Source organism: Prionailurus bengalensis, chromosome C1 (genome assembly GCF_016509475.1).
Source record: "Prionailurus bengalensis isolate Pbe53 chromosome C1, Fcat_Pben_1.1_paternal_pri, whole genome shotgun sequence".
In the NCBI taxonomy this organism is placed as follows: Eukaryota; Metazoa; Chordata; class Mammalia; order Carnivora; family Felidae; genus Prionailurus; species Prionailurus bengalensis.
The window spans coordinates 98443920-98456947 of record NC_057345.1 but is presented as its reverse complement, the minus strand read 5'-3'; the positions used below and the strand labels follow the sequence as shown (position 1 = coordinate 98456947).

Sequence of the window (13028 nt, the reverse complement as noted above, 5' to 3'; positions counted from 1 at the left end):
GTCCCAGCGGAGTCAGTAAACACGGAGATTGCTTCCCGCACCTCAAGGGGGAGGGAATGTAAGGGAACGTGGGCACCATCTTGGTTGTGGTTAAACGCAGCGCACTAGTTGGCGTCATTCAGACCTCATGCGCAAGCGTATTAGGAATACGCTCCCCCTCGCTTCCCGTGCACGCGCTTAGAGCCCGCAACTCTCGCGAGAGAAGCGAGATTTATTCCTACGTACCGGGCCGTGCTGCTTATGGCGGCGCTGGAGAGGGGGCGCTGAGCTGTTGGGGTGAGTACGACCTCAGGGTCCAACTGGGGGTAGTAAGAAGCCAGGCTAGGTGCGGATGAGAAGACCAAGACTAACAGGAGAGACTTCTGAGTCAAGGTGGGCACTCCTAGAGCTCTGGGCAGGGAAGGTTTCACCCTGAGTCTCTACCCCGGCTTTTCCACCTGGCCCCCGTTTAACTGTCTAAGCCTCACGTCAGGCCGCAGAGCTGAAAAGAAGAGTCGAGGCCAGGCAGCCGCGCGTGGTGGTGGTGGTGGTGACTAAAGTGGGGGGAGGGAGCGAAAATGGAGGCTCCGACCGCAGCCAAGATGGAGGCAGGGGTGCGGGGCTCGGGCGCGGAGGCTGCTGGGAATTGTAGTCTGGCCACTTCCTCCTCTGCGGCTTGGCGGGGGAAACGGGAACTACAAGTCCCGGCGGGCGGGGCGAGGGGGGTGGTGGCGCGGTCCTTTGTGTGAGGCTGGAAGAGCCGGAGGCAGAGGGGCCTGCTTTGACTCCGGACCCCATAGTTTACTGGCAGTCACCTGCTTGGGGATCTGACTACGAGTACCAGAGCGCAGTGCGGTAGTGGCGCCTCCTTTGTGTATGGACTGAGACCCCGCTCCGTCTAAATGCTTAGAGACACCCCTTTCCCCAGCCACGTCTGACACAGTAGCGTAGCCGAAGTGTCATCTTTACTTCCACTCACCTAGAGCTGTCTGTCTTGATTCTGAACACCCAACATTTCCTACTTCGCTTACCCCTCGGCTTCTTGAGAAAGGGAACCAGCCCCTAATCGTGGGCACGTGGCTCTCATTCCTTCATCCTGGGGTTAGGGCGTACTCTATTAGAGCTCTGTGGAATCGTCCTTAGCACCATCTCTGCCGCTTATGGTGCCAGAGCCTGGCCCCTGTTGAGCAGCGAACGACTTGGCTTCGTCATTCTCTGTAGAGTGAGTTTTTTTAGAGCCCTGGCAGGAGACCCTTGAAGATTTTAACCATCGATCGATATTTTATCAGTAGGAAATTTGGGGCGCCTGGCTGGTTGAGTCGGTAGAGCTTGCAAACTCTTGGTCTCAGGGTCGTTTTTAAAGCCCACCTTGGGTGTAGAGATTACTTAAAAATCTTTAAAAAAAAAAAGAAGTAAACACTGTGACAATTTTAGTGCCTTGGTTCTTTTGGTTTCAGGTTTTCCTTTAGAAACACCCAGATGGCTCCTCTCTTGCTTGACTCAAAAGTGAGGCAGGGAACACTCCCTAAAACAGCCTTCAATCTGCAAACACAAAAATCTGAACACTGTTGTAGGAGGTAGTTGTTTTGCACCTAAAGTGAGTGAAAGAATGGTCCTCTAAAGAGTTTAGAGACAGGGTTAGAGGGCGAGGGAGGACGTCCAAAGACACTGTAGTAAAATTTCCTTTGAGAGACATAGTTTTTTATCAGGATGATATGAACTGCCAGCTCTTGACCAGAGCTACTGGCCTAAAAAATGCAGGTACCAAATTGTAGCTCATAAGTTATTCAATATCAAAATGCTGAGTAATTTTCATTTTGAGTTTCTAGAAGGTAGGCATTTTCAATACTACATGGAGGGGCAATATAATACCTTGGTGCTTTTGGGGTACTAATGAAAAATAGGTGTTCTTGGTGTGGGTTAAGAAGAGGGTTTATATGCCTGAATGGTTGTGTGTGTATGTATGTGGATATATATATATATATATATATATATATATATATGTATATGTATGAGTCATAAAATCTGGGTAAATATTCAGCCTTGTTTCTTTTTGTTTCCTTTTAGCCTTAGGCTTGAAATAAAAGAGATGGTAGTGGTTTGAGTGATTTTGCAGCTGCTCTGGATGTTTACCATTGGGATGAGTATTTATAGCAGCTGAGTTGAAAAGTAAAGTATTTGAGGCGCAGAAGATAGGTTTTCTTTTTTTGTAAATAAGTTCTGACTTAACAAGTATGACCTTTAGAGTGTGGTTGAAAATTCTGGTAAATTCCTGCAAATCAAAAAATGAGAGCGTGAAAGCTGACATACAGTCCTGCTTTATTCCACTCCTGTTTTCCCCTCCATCCATCCAAAGACACACTGTGCAGAGCCATCCAACTTGTAAAAAATATTTTTTCTGGGGTGCATGAGTGGCTCAGTTAAGCGTCTGACTTCAGCTCAGGTCATGATCTCAAGGTTCGTGGGTTCGGGCCTGCCTTGGGCTCTGTGCTGACAGCTCAGAGCCTGCAGCCTGCTTGGAATTCTGTGTCTCCCTCTCTTTCTTCCCCTCCCCCACTCGTGCTCTCTCATGGTCTCAAAAATAAATTATAAATGTTAATAAAATTTTTTTTTAATATTTTTTCTTTTAAGTTGTCGAAAAATATACATAACATAAAGTTTATAATTTTAAACCCCCCCCCCCCTTTTTTTTTAAAGTGTATGGTTCAGAGATAATAACTTCATTCACATTGTTTTGAGGACCATACTTTTAGCAAGGTAGCTGAAACATGGAAATGCTGTTTGGACAGATTTTTAAGGAGCTGAACTGTAGGACTGTATTATAAAATAAAAATCTTGATTTTGTTAAATAAACACAAAGAACTCTGCCTTAACTTTTGTCTTTTCAAAAAATGAAAGGGAAACTAATTTGAGATCTTTGACTCAGACTCTTATGGAGAGCTGTAAAACCTGGAGGATTTTTCATAATAGAGAATTACAGCGACAAAAATTACAACTTTTTTAAGACTTCATAGCTAGAATATCTACAGGGGTGAAAATGCTTTGGTAGGAGTGACTTGTTTTCTTGAATTCCATCATTTCTTGATGTTAAATTCTTTTTACCAAGTCAGGATTTTAAAAATTCCTTTGTCTTGATACTGGAATGTTTCCACTTCTATGTAGGAGTACCTAGTTAAAAACAATACAAAAGTTTTTTTTCAGTTCGTACTGCCAAGTCTGAGGAATTATAAAATGTATTTTTCATTAAGGTTATTAAACTGGGGTATGATGTTCTAGGCAGTATTCTGTTCAGAAGTACTGAATGGGCATTTTATTTTTGAAGCGTTTTTATATTTAATATGTCCTTTAATGCTGAGGTTTAACTGTGTAGTTGAAAATAAATTGATTAGCAGTTTCTTCACGGTTAACATGTTGGCTATCCATTGGTTTGTAGCCCTAGCCAATAAATAACCAGTTAGTTATTTACACTTTTGCTTCTCAAAATGCAGTACGTACAAGCTCTTGCTATGGTCAGGTTTGCTAGATACTGCCTCCTTTTATCTGTGAAAGCCTTTGCCAAAGAGCCTTTTGTTTTCTATGTATTGGGCATGCCAGTACCTTTTTCCCTCATGAGTCTGTACCTGCTGTGATCAATTTGGTAGTCATGTATGGCACTTAAACTGTGCACAATTCTGAATTGAAATGTGCTATAATTGTAAAATAAACATCAGATTTCAAAGAAAACTTTTTAGATTGACTACATAGGGAAAATAACATGTCAGATATATTTGGTTAAATAGACCTAATAAAAATTAGGTTCACCCTTTTCTCTCAATTTTAACATGATTACCAGAAAATTTTAAATTACATGCATGGTTTTGCACTATATTTCGCATGAACAGTGCTGGTCTACACTATTTTCTGGTTTTGTGTTTGGAGCATTTAGCTCCTTCCTACACTGGCATTTGTCCTATTTCAGAGTGCTAGTGTATTATAAAAGCGGTTAAGTGATAGATGGAGATAAAACTTTAAATGTCTTAGCAGCTATTCAGGTAACTAACAACCCAGCGTAATTGTTCTTACTGAACATAAACAAAAAGATAGTTGCAGTAATTTGATTTTCTCTAATTTCTGCCTGATATGATGGCTTAAATTGGTTAATTATCTAAACTTTATCATTTTCCTTAGATTCTAAAGCAAAGGTGAATTGTAATGTTAACCACTTCAGTTATACAGGTAATAGCAAAATATGACACACTTAAATTTGTCTTGAGTTAAAGCATCTAGAAATATGAACTAGTGCTGCCTAATTGGATCGTTGCTCTTCTCAAAAAAAAAAAAAAAAAAGTATTTTCTGGGCACCTGGGTGACTCAGCCGGTTAAGTGTCCAACTCTTGATTTTGGCTCAAGTTATGATCTCTCAGGGTTTGTGAGTTTGAGCCCCGCGTCGTCGGGCTCTATGCTCTATGCTGACAGCGCTGAGCCTGCTTGGGATATTCATTCCCTCCCTCCCTCCCTCTCTCCCTCCCTCTCTCCCTCCCTCCCCCTCTCTCTCTCCCCCCCCCCTCTCTCTGCCATGTCCCTCTCTTACAAGCACTCACACGCGCTAACATTTTTTTTCTTAAAAATCAAAAAAAAAACTACTTTCTGAACAAAGTGGGTTAGGTGGGAAGACTTACAGCCTAGCCTGTCATTAACATTGTCTCCAGGTGAGTGTTGTACAGACTTTGAGAATAACTTGTCAAAATGACATACTGGGTTATGTGATATATTTTAGATGGATTGTTGGCCACGTAAGTGTAGTGGTTCAACATTTATTATTTAGTGCCTGCTGTTTGCTTGTCTTCTACTAGGCCTTTTGAGATAAAACAGCAAACAGGTGATGATAATTTTAAGACCGTTGAGCTAGGAATACCTATTTGGATTATCAGTTCAGTTAAAAGAATTAGCTTTTAACTTCCGACTGAAGCTGTGTGACATAATAGTTGATAATTAACTAGTGGTGATACTGTTTCCATACAAAACAAAGGAAAAGGGAATTGATTACTTAGCAATGAGGGAGGCTCTGAGATCAACATTTAAACTGTTCCTTAGTATTTTGGTTGGTACTTCTTTCATGTGACTTAAGTATCTAGCTTTTGGGGGCTAGAGGGAATGCACTGCATTCTTAGGGTTAAGGCAGAAGAGTTGTCAGTACCGCCCATGAATGTTAATAATCTTGGCATGAGTGCGTAGCCAATTTTATTAAAATGCCCAATGGGTACTTTTTAAGTATTTCATTAAGTGTTAATTTGACTGAAAAGTGTTTTGTTAACCATAGAAGTCTCATAGCTGTGAAGATACCAATGAAGTAAAATTCAGCCACTTTCAGTTATTTTTGATAGCTGGTGCATTTGTTTGAGCTTTAATAGATCCTAATAGGCTTCATTAGTGCCCCAACACTAACTCTGCAATGCTCCAGATTTTAGATTCTGGAAGTCTCATTTCTGTGTTACTGACAATCTGGACAGTTCTTAACATAATACAACACCCTAGAACTGGGTTAATCCAAATTTTTCAAGATAAGTTGTTTCAGAAAAAGACAAATATCATATGATTTCACTCGTGAAATTTAAGAAACAAAACAGATGAACATAGGAGAAGGGAAAAAAGGAAGCCAATCCTAAGAGACTTAATGATAGAGAACAAACAGGGTTGATGGAGAGAAGGTGGGCGGGGAATGGGTATTAAGGAGGGCACTTGTGTTGAGCAATAGGTGTTATATGTAAGTGATGAATTACTAAATTCTCCTGAAACCCAATATTACAGTATATGTTAACCAACTAGAATTTAAATAAAAATTACCAAAAAAAAAATTCTCACCTCTTTTATCAGATAGCACTTTTGGGGTCTTTGGGTTTATAAATAGAAGTTGGTAGAACTGCTGCACTTGAATTGTGGTGTCCTTTTCCTATTACGGACTAACGCCTTTTTTGCTGTGGTAGTTTCTGCTGTGCTTAAGTTTGGCAGTGCTGGATTACGTGCTGAAGGGGGCTGTGATACAGAAATAAACTTGTGGGGCACCTGGGTGGACTTTTGATTTCAGCTCAGGTCATTATTTCACGGTTTGTGGGTTTGAGCCTCGAGTTGGGATTCTCTCTCTCCCTTTCTCTGTGACCCCACTGTCCCCCCCCCCACTCATGTACACTCTCAAACTTAAAAAAAAAAAAAAAAAGAAAGAAACTTGTTTCATAATTGGAGGAACAAGACACATAGCATGAAGTAAGCAAAGTGCAGAAATGACTTGGTACCAAAAAGGATGATATGATGTATGCAGTGGGAGTTACTGCCTCACATAGTGGGAATTAAGGTATTAAGTCTGTACTGGAAATGGTACAGAGGAAGCTGTTTTGTCACTTTGAAGATGGTAATATTATCTCTTTGTGGGAAGACCCACATGCACAAAGAAGCCTAGAATTCAGGAATCTTCCAAGGGTTATGTTTAAGAATTAGGCAGGAAAATGCACCTATCTAGGAGACCTGGAGAGCAATTGAAGGTAAAAGGTGGAAAGGTAGAATAGAGAACACCTTAAAATGGTAGTTCTTAAATCCTGCCACGAGTCAGAATCATACGGAGAGAGGAGAGAGAAAATATACCAGTTCCTGGGATGTAACCCTCATGAAATTGAATTAGAATCTCAAGGTAGGATCCAGGCTTTGATTTTTTTTTTTTTTTTTTTTTAGGTTGCCCAGGTGGTTGGGTTGGATGTGTAGCCAGGATTAAGAATTTCCCATCTTAAAGTGCTAAAAAAAATCATTGAAGATTTAGGACAATGAGATGAGGTGAAATTGGAGTTTTAGATCAGTCTGGCAGTATTGTGTGACAGAAAATGGAAAGAGTTGACACTGGAAATTAGCAGATGTGTTAGATACTTATACTAAAATATGTGTCATTTAGGTATCTTGAAGGAAGTATTGATAAGACTTGCGACACTGGATGTGGAGGTTAGAGAAGGAGGAATCAAAGATCATAACGGAAGTAGCCTCACTTTAGGCCAATTAAATTACTTTTTTTTTTTAATGTTTAATTTTGAGAGATAGAGCAGGGGAGGGGCAGAGACAGAGAGAGAGAGGGAGGGAGGGAGGGAGGGAGGGAGGGAGGGAGGGAGGGAGGGAGAGAGAGAGAATCTTGAGCAGGCTCCTCATTTTCAGCACAGAGCCCAGTGTGTGGCTCAAACTCACGAACCGTGAGATCATGACCTGAGCCAAAATCAAGAGTTGGATTCTTAGCCAGCTGAGCCACCCAGGCACACCATAGGCCAATTAAATTACTCTTTGAGTGAGGACTGGGCTTAGGTATTTTTTAAAGCTTCCCAAGTGATTTGAGAACCATTGGCCTAAGAAATATCTAGTCTGGGAAATAAAATGATCCAAATAAAAAGAAGAGTATATAACAGCATTTGATATTTGAGGTAATAATACAAAGTCAGGGAACGTAAGGTATAGCCACAAAAAACAAAAAACAAGCCACAGATCAGCTCTTGATGAGTTTTCATTTTGTGTATGAGAAACCAGAATTTAGAGAGATGAAATGATTTGTTCAAGCATTTTAGTAAGTGTCAGTGGATGGACTGGGGCTCTCCTGGTCTAAGCTATTTCACAAGCTCTGACCTCTCACCTTATAGACATTCTTATTTCTGAGGTTTCTAAAATACACTATTCATCTCTCAGCATATCTAAAACCAAATCTACCTTTTTTTTTTCTCCCTGTGTGAATCGTTTTGCTAACAGCACCAGTTAATATTTCGGTCAGTACAGAAGAAACGCTTTTATGGCTAATATAAAGCATGATTCTGTGGTTTTACCTATAAATATATTTCGCTTTCCGTCTCTTCTCATCTTAATTGTTTCTTTTTTATAGATATTTTTTCTCTATTTCTGGCAACAGCTCAGAAATAGAGATTTCTCAGAAAATGAGATTTCTGTTACCTTCACTAACTTATCTCCCATAGGATTTCAAGACTTAATATCCTTTCATCAAGAACTAAGGCTCTCTATTTCCTGTTATATCAAGTTGAAATACTTCATAATCTGACTCCACTACACCTGTCACACCACGTATCCCATTTCACTTTAAGCCACCCCTCTGTTCTGGCCCGACTAGACTGTTGATTCCTCTGAAACAACAAGCTGCACTTGTTGGCCATAGTCATTCATGTAATAATAAACCTCCCTTGATGTCAGGCATCAAAAATCATATACATGGTCCCTGCTTTCAAGGAACTTATGATTCAGTGGCATACCCTGGCTTGGCATACCCCGACATGCCTAGAATGCTTGACTGTTTTATTTCTCTTAAAATTTGCCTATGTCTCTAAATTAAGCCTGTCTCTTATTAAACTTCTCTGTGCTCACCATGTTGTTTCAATGCACTTACAATGGTGAAGAAACAACAAGTAGTAGCTCTAGTATACTGTATGTCATAGTACTCCGATATTGGTTGGGCAAATTAATTTTTGGCATTTGGCCCTATATTCTAGTTTTTCTCCGTGTGTAACTTATCTTCTCTGCAAGAGTGTAAGTTATCTGATGGCAGGAACTTCTTTATTTTCCATAATACCTACCATAGTACTAGATGCTTATAAAACACTTGTGTTAAATTGAATATTATGCTTTATAACTTAGAACTTAAGGTGTGGAAGTGTCAATTAAGGACTGAAATTCCTGTTTTGAGTGTATGACACCAAAGGAGGTATCCATTAGCACTTGAGAGATTGCTCAAATAACATCATATGAGTGTGCTTTCAAGTTTCTTGCATTCCTTGTTTAGCCAATGAATGATTCTAACTTTATGAAATGAGCTTGTCACCTCTACCCACCCTCTGTCTTGGTTCTTTTATGTAAGTTATACTTAATGTCTTCATTTTTTATCTCTAGTATGAAGTGTAACAGAACAGATTTTACCACCTGAAACTGCTGCTTCAAGTTCAGATCAGGCAAGGAACAAACCTCGAAACAACCAACAAGACCAAAGAAGAGTACACTTAAGTTGAAGACACAACACTTGATCTGAAACAAGAAGTTTGTGCCTACTCAACAGCTTTGAAAGAGCACTTCCCAACGCTGCTAGTAGTCTTTGTTTTCTTCAGTGCTGTACTGTGAGATTGCCCGGTGCAGCAGCAGTTGTATTCTTTATTAGCTTGATAGATCATTTTCTCTCGCTCTTTTTTTTAATACTAGCAACTTTCATCCTTTGAAACGTGTGCTGAGAAAGAAGAATCAGCAAATACTACTGAAAGTGCAATATTTGATTATCACTGCGAGGTAGGTTTGTAGTTTCCTTTTGGCAAAGGATCTGTTTGTAATTTCAGAAATCCTGATTGTTTTGGCCAAATATAAAATCTTATTAATGTCTTCTTTTCTAAAGCTATTCTGAAAACACTTTATATTCTCAGCCATTTAGTCTGAAAATGTCAACACTAGATTATTTAATTTATTATCTCTTACTGGACAAGGACAATATTGATGTCCAAACTATGGGATTTTTCAAACAAGATTACATTTGTTAATACATGTGGATCTCTCTTAATGTATCGGTCTCTTAGAAAGGAAAACTCCCATTGCACTGTTTAAAAGTTAGAATTTCAGTTGCAGTCTGTTCAGCGATCTCTGTAAAGGTAAAGAAAGCCTAGAGAGAAGGGACATTTGAAGGCGAATAGTGCTTTAAGAGGGAGAAGAGTCTTCGTAGAGACAACAGAATGAGCAGATTCAGGGAGATCTGAAAGCATATAGTATATTATGAGTGGTCTATTATGAACAAAGTGGGAGATACAGTTTTGTGGGTAGAGTAACTAGAAAGGAAAACTTGCTGGAGGAAGGTTCTGAAGGTCCCAATGTATTTGACTTCGTTCTATAGAAAAGTCATCAGATGTTTATATTTGTAAGCAAGGGCTTAATGGGTTTTTTAATTTCAAAACTGAGATAGCTTTATTGCTTCAGGTTTTAAAATTATATTTTCAGAAGTGTATCTTTGAAAACAAGTAGAACAACTTTTTAAGAGATAGACTGAGGGTGGGAAAACCTGTTAAGAGCAATGGATAGGATATAAGGAAGATAAAAGCTAGGGTATAGGCAGAGAAAGAGACAGTAGGTGTTTTTAGTGGTAGAAGTGATAGGACTTGATAACCAACTGAATGTGAAAATGAGCCTGGAGGGAATTGACCTAGTCTACCCAGTTATAGAAGCTCGAAACCTTTTTGTTCATAGGACTGGGGAACTTTACATGGGGACTTGTTGAAAGCAAAATATATTGTGGAACTCTAGTGCATTCATTAGATAGTAATCTGAAGTTGAGGAAATATGCTAGCATGGAATATTAAACAGTGGTTATTTGGGGAGGGAGGATTATAAAAGGCAATTGTCCTTTTTAGTCAGCTTTCTAAACTGTGTAGAAATAGAAGCTTGGAAATCAGAAAGGAGTCCTCGCTTTGTAAGTAATAAATGAAGAAGTACCAAAGAAGAGAATGTTCAAAGAAATAAAGGTAGCCAGGAAGGAACACCGAGGAAGATCATTTTAAGGAGAATTTGGTTGATAACGCTTTTTTAAAATGCTGCAGTTTCAAATAGAATGAGGAATGAGAATATTAGGTCATTCCTAGGTTGTCATCTTACAAAAGCTTCCTCACCATTTCAAGAAGCACTTGGGCCTTTAATCTGTAATTTATTTAAAAGTTGATGAGCCTGTTGTGGTAATGATCATACTGTGGACCAAAATTATTCCTTAACTGTGAAAATTACCAATCATACCAATTTATTTAAATTATCTGTGTTCTGTAAACAGACACTCAGTTACTCAGTTTTAAAGTTATTGTACCATTTGCCTCTTCTGTTTGTTTCTTCTTAACCTCCTCATTTGATTTTTAAAAAATAATTTTAGATTGTTATCAGTTGTGCTGGATTAGATAAGGTAATGCAAATTGAAACTGTACCATTTTCTTTAGTCTTCAGAAGAGTAAAAGACTAGGCACCCCAACATGAACTTTTTTTTTTTTTTTTTAGTGTTTATTTTGAAAGACAAAGAGTACACTCATGAAAAAGAGGGGCAGACAGAATCCCAAGCAGGTTCCACGCTCAGCAGGGAGCCGGATGTGGGGCTCAGTCTCACGACCAAGGGATCTGAGCCAGAATCAAGAGTCTGTTGCTTAACTGACTGAGCCTTCCAGGCACCCCTCCAATTCTTCTTTTGTAAAGGGGTGGGTTAACGTTAATGACTTTCCAATTTTAAAAATAAATATGTAGGGAAGTTGGGAATTTTTATCTGTTGGATTCTCTATATGAACACAGCCTAGAACAGTATTGATGTAGGTACTAAAATTCTTTCATGTATAAGGCAGCGGTTAAGAATGTGGGCCATGGGGGTGCCTGGGTAGCTCGGTTGAACGTCCAACTCTTGATCTCAGCTCAGGTCTTGATCTCAGGGTCTTGAATTCAGGTCCCTCTTTGGGCTCAATGCTGGGCATGGAGCCTACTTAAAAGATAAAAAGAATGTGGGCCATGGAGGGGTCCTGGCCAGTTCAGCCAGTAAAGCGTGCAGCTCTTAGCCTCAGGTTGATGAGTTCAAGCCCTATATTGGGCATGGAGCCTATTTTAAAAAATAATAATAATACGGGGCCATAGTATCAGTACTGTATTCTGTCCCCATTTACCATTTTAAGACACCTTCCAAGTGTTCTCTTGAGAAATCCGTGAGCATTAGATTAGACTTCTCTGGTCTTTTTTAAAATACATTTGAAATCATATTGTATAGATAATCTCTCTTATTTGTCATTTCATATTATAGCGTAAGCATATTTGTCCATCCTTTCTAAAGACTGCATGGCATTTATACAAATTGTTGTGACTTGACCCAATGTTAGACTAGATTGTTTCCAGACGTTTGTTATTAAAACATATCAGTGAACACATTGGTGCATAAAGTGTCATTCACACATTTCAGATTGCAGGTTTCCTGCATTGGAATTATTAAGGAAAACAACTCCACATTTTGATTCATGTTGCTGCATTTCAGAAAGGTTGCACCAGTTTACCAACATAAAAGTATTTGAGCATATTGTTCTTAGCCTACTTTCTCACTATTTTTAAATCTTTAATCTTTGGTCATTTGATAAATGAATAACTTTATCAAAATTTTGATGGTCAAAACTGAAGTTTTTCTTGTATTTTATGTTTAATGAGTGGTCTTTAAGACTCATTTATTTGTCTAAATGCTTGCAGTATTTGACAAATGAGTGCCTAATATGTGCCAACAACTGTTTGTCTAGACTGTAGGAATTTAACTTTGAACAAAAAGTCCTTGCCCTCATGGAGTTTATAATCTAGTACAGTAAGCCTCCCCTTATCAACAAAGGGATATGTTTTAAGACTCCCAGTGGATGTGTGGAACCTCAGTACTGATCCCTGTATAAACCGGCTTTTTTCTATTCCTACATATCTGTGATGAAATTAATTTGTAAATTAGGTGCAATAAGATATTAATAGTAATTAACCCAATTATATCAGTATACTATAGTTAAAGTTATGTTGAATGTATCTCTCAGAACATCTTATTGTACTGTACTTGCCCTTGTTGTAGTGATGTGAGATGATAAAATGCCTACATGATGAGCTGAAGTGATGAATGACATTTGCATGTGGTATAGTGTGAGGCTGCTATTGACCTTCTGACAATATGTCAGGAGGAGTATCACATGCTTCCAGACTGTGGTTGGGGGGTAGGGAGGTGGGTAACAAATTGCAGAAAGCAAAATGTGGAAAAGGGGTGACTTATTATAGTTTAATTCCACTGATTTGCTTACATTTCCTTAATAATAACGCTGATACCTTTGTGTTTGCATTTGTTTTCTTTAGGTTTGGGTATAGAAGGTTGTCCTTTTTGTATGTAATCATTGACTCTTTGCAGTTTTTTCTGTTTTCAAATCTAGAAAGTCTTCCAAAAATTTTATTAATAAGCATGTTTGTATTTAATATCTGTTAGGGTATTTAACTAGGTCTATCTTGATTATATTTTTGTATGCTGTAAGGTGAACAACGAA

The 13028-nt window shown here is 38.9% G+C and overlaps 1 protein-coding gene across 7 annotated transcripts in view; it reads left to right on the top strand.

Moving 5' to 3' along the window:
* CSDE1 (cold shock domain containing E1) overlaps positions 1–13028 on the top strand; it is a 38577-nt gene continuing 25549 nt past the window's right edge. For 2 of the 7 annotated variants that reach the window (XM_043575916.1, XM_043575914.1), the window contains exons 1-2: positions 149–276; positions 8875–9261. The gene's annotated coding sequence lies outside the window, so the exon portion shown is untranslated. Of the gene's footprint in view, positions 373–8874; positions 9262–13028 lie in introns of all 7 variants that reach the window. The other 5 variants (XM_043575920.1, XM_043575917.1, XM_043575919.1 and 2 more) reach the window with 5 other exon arrangements.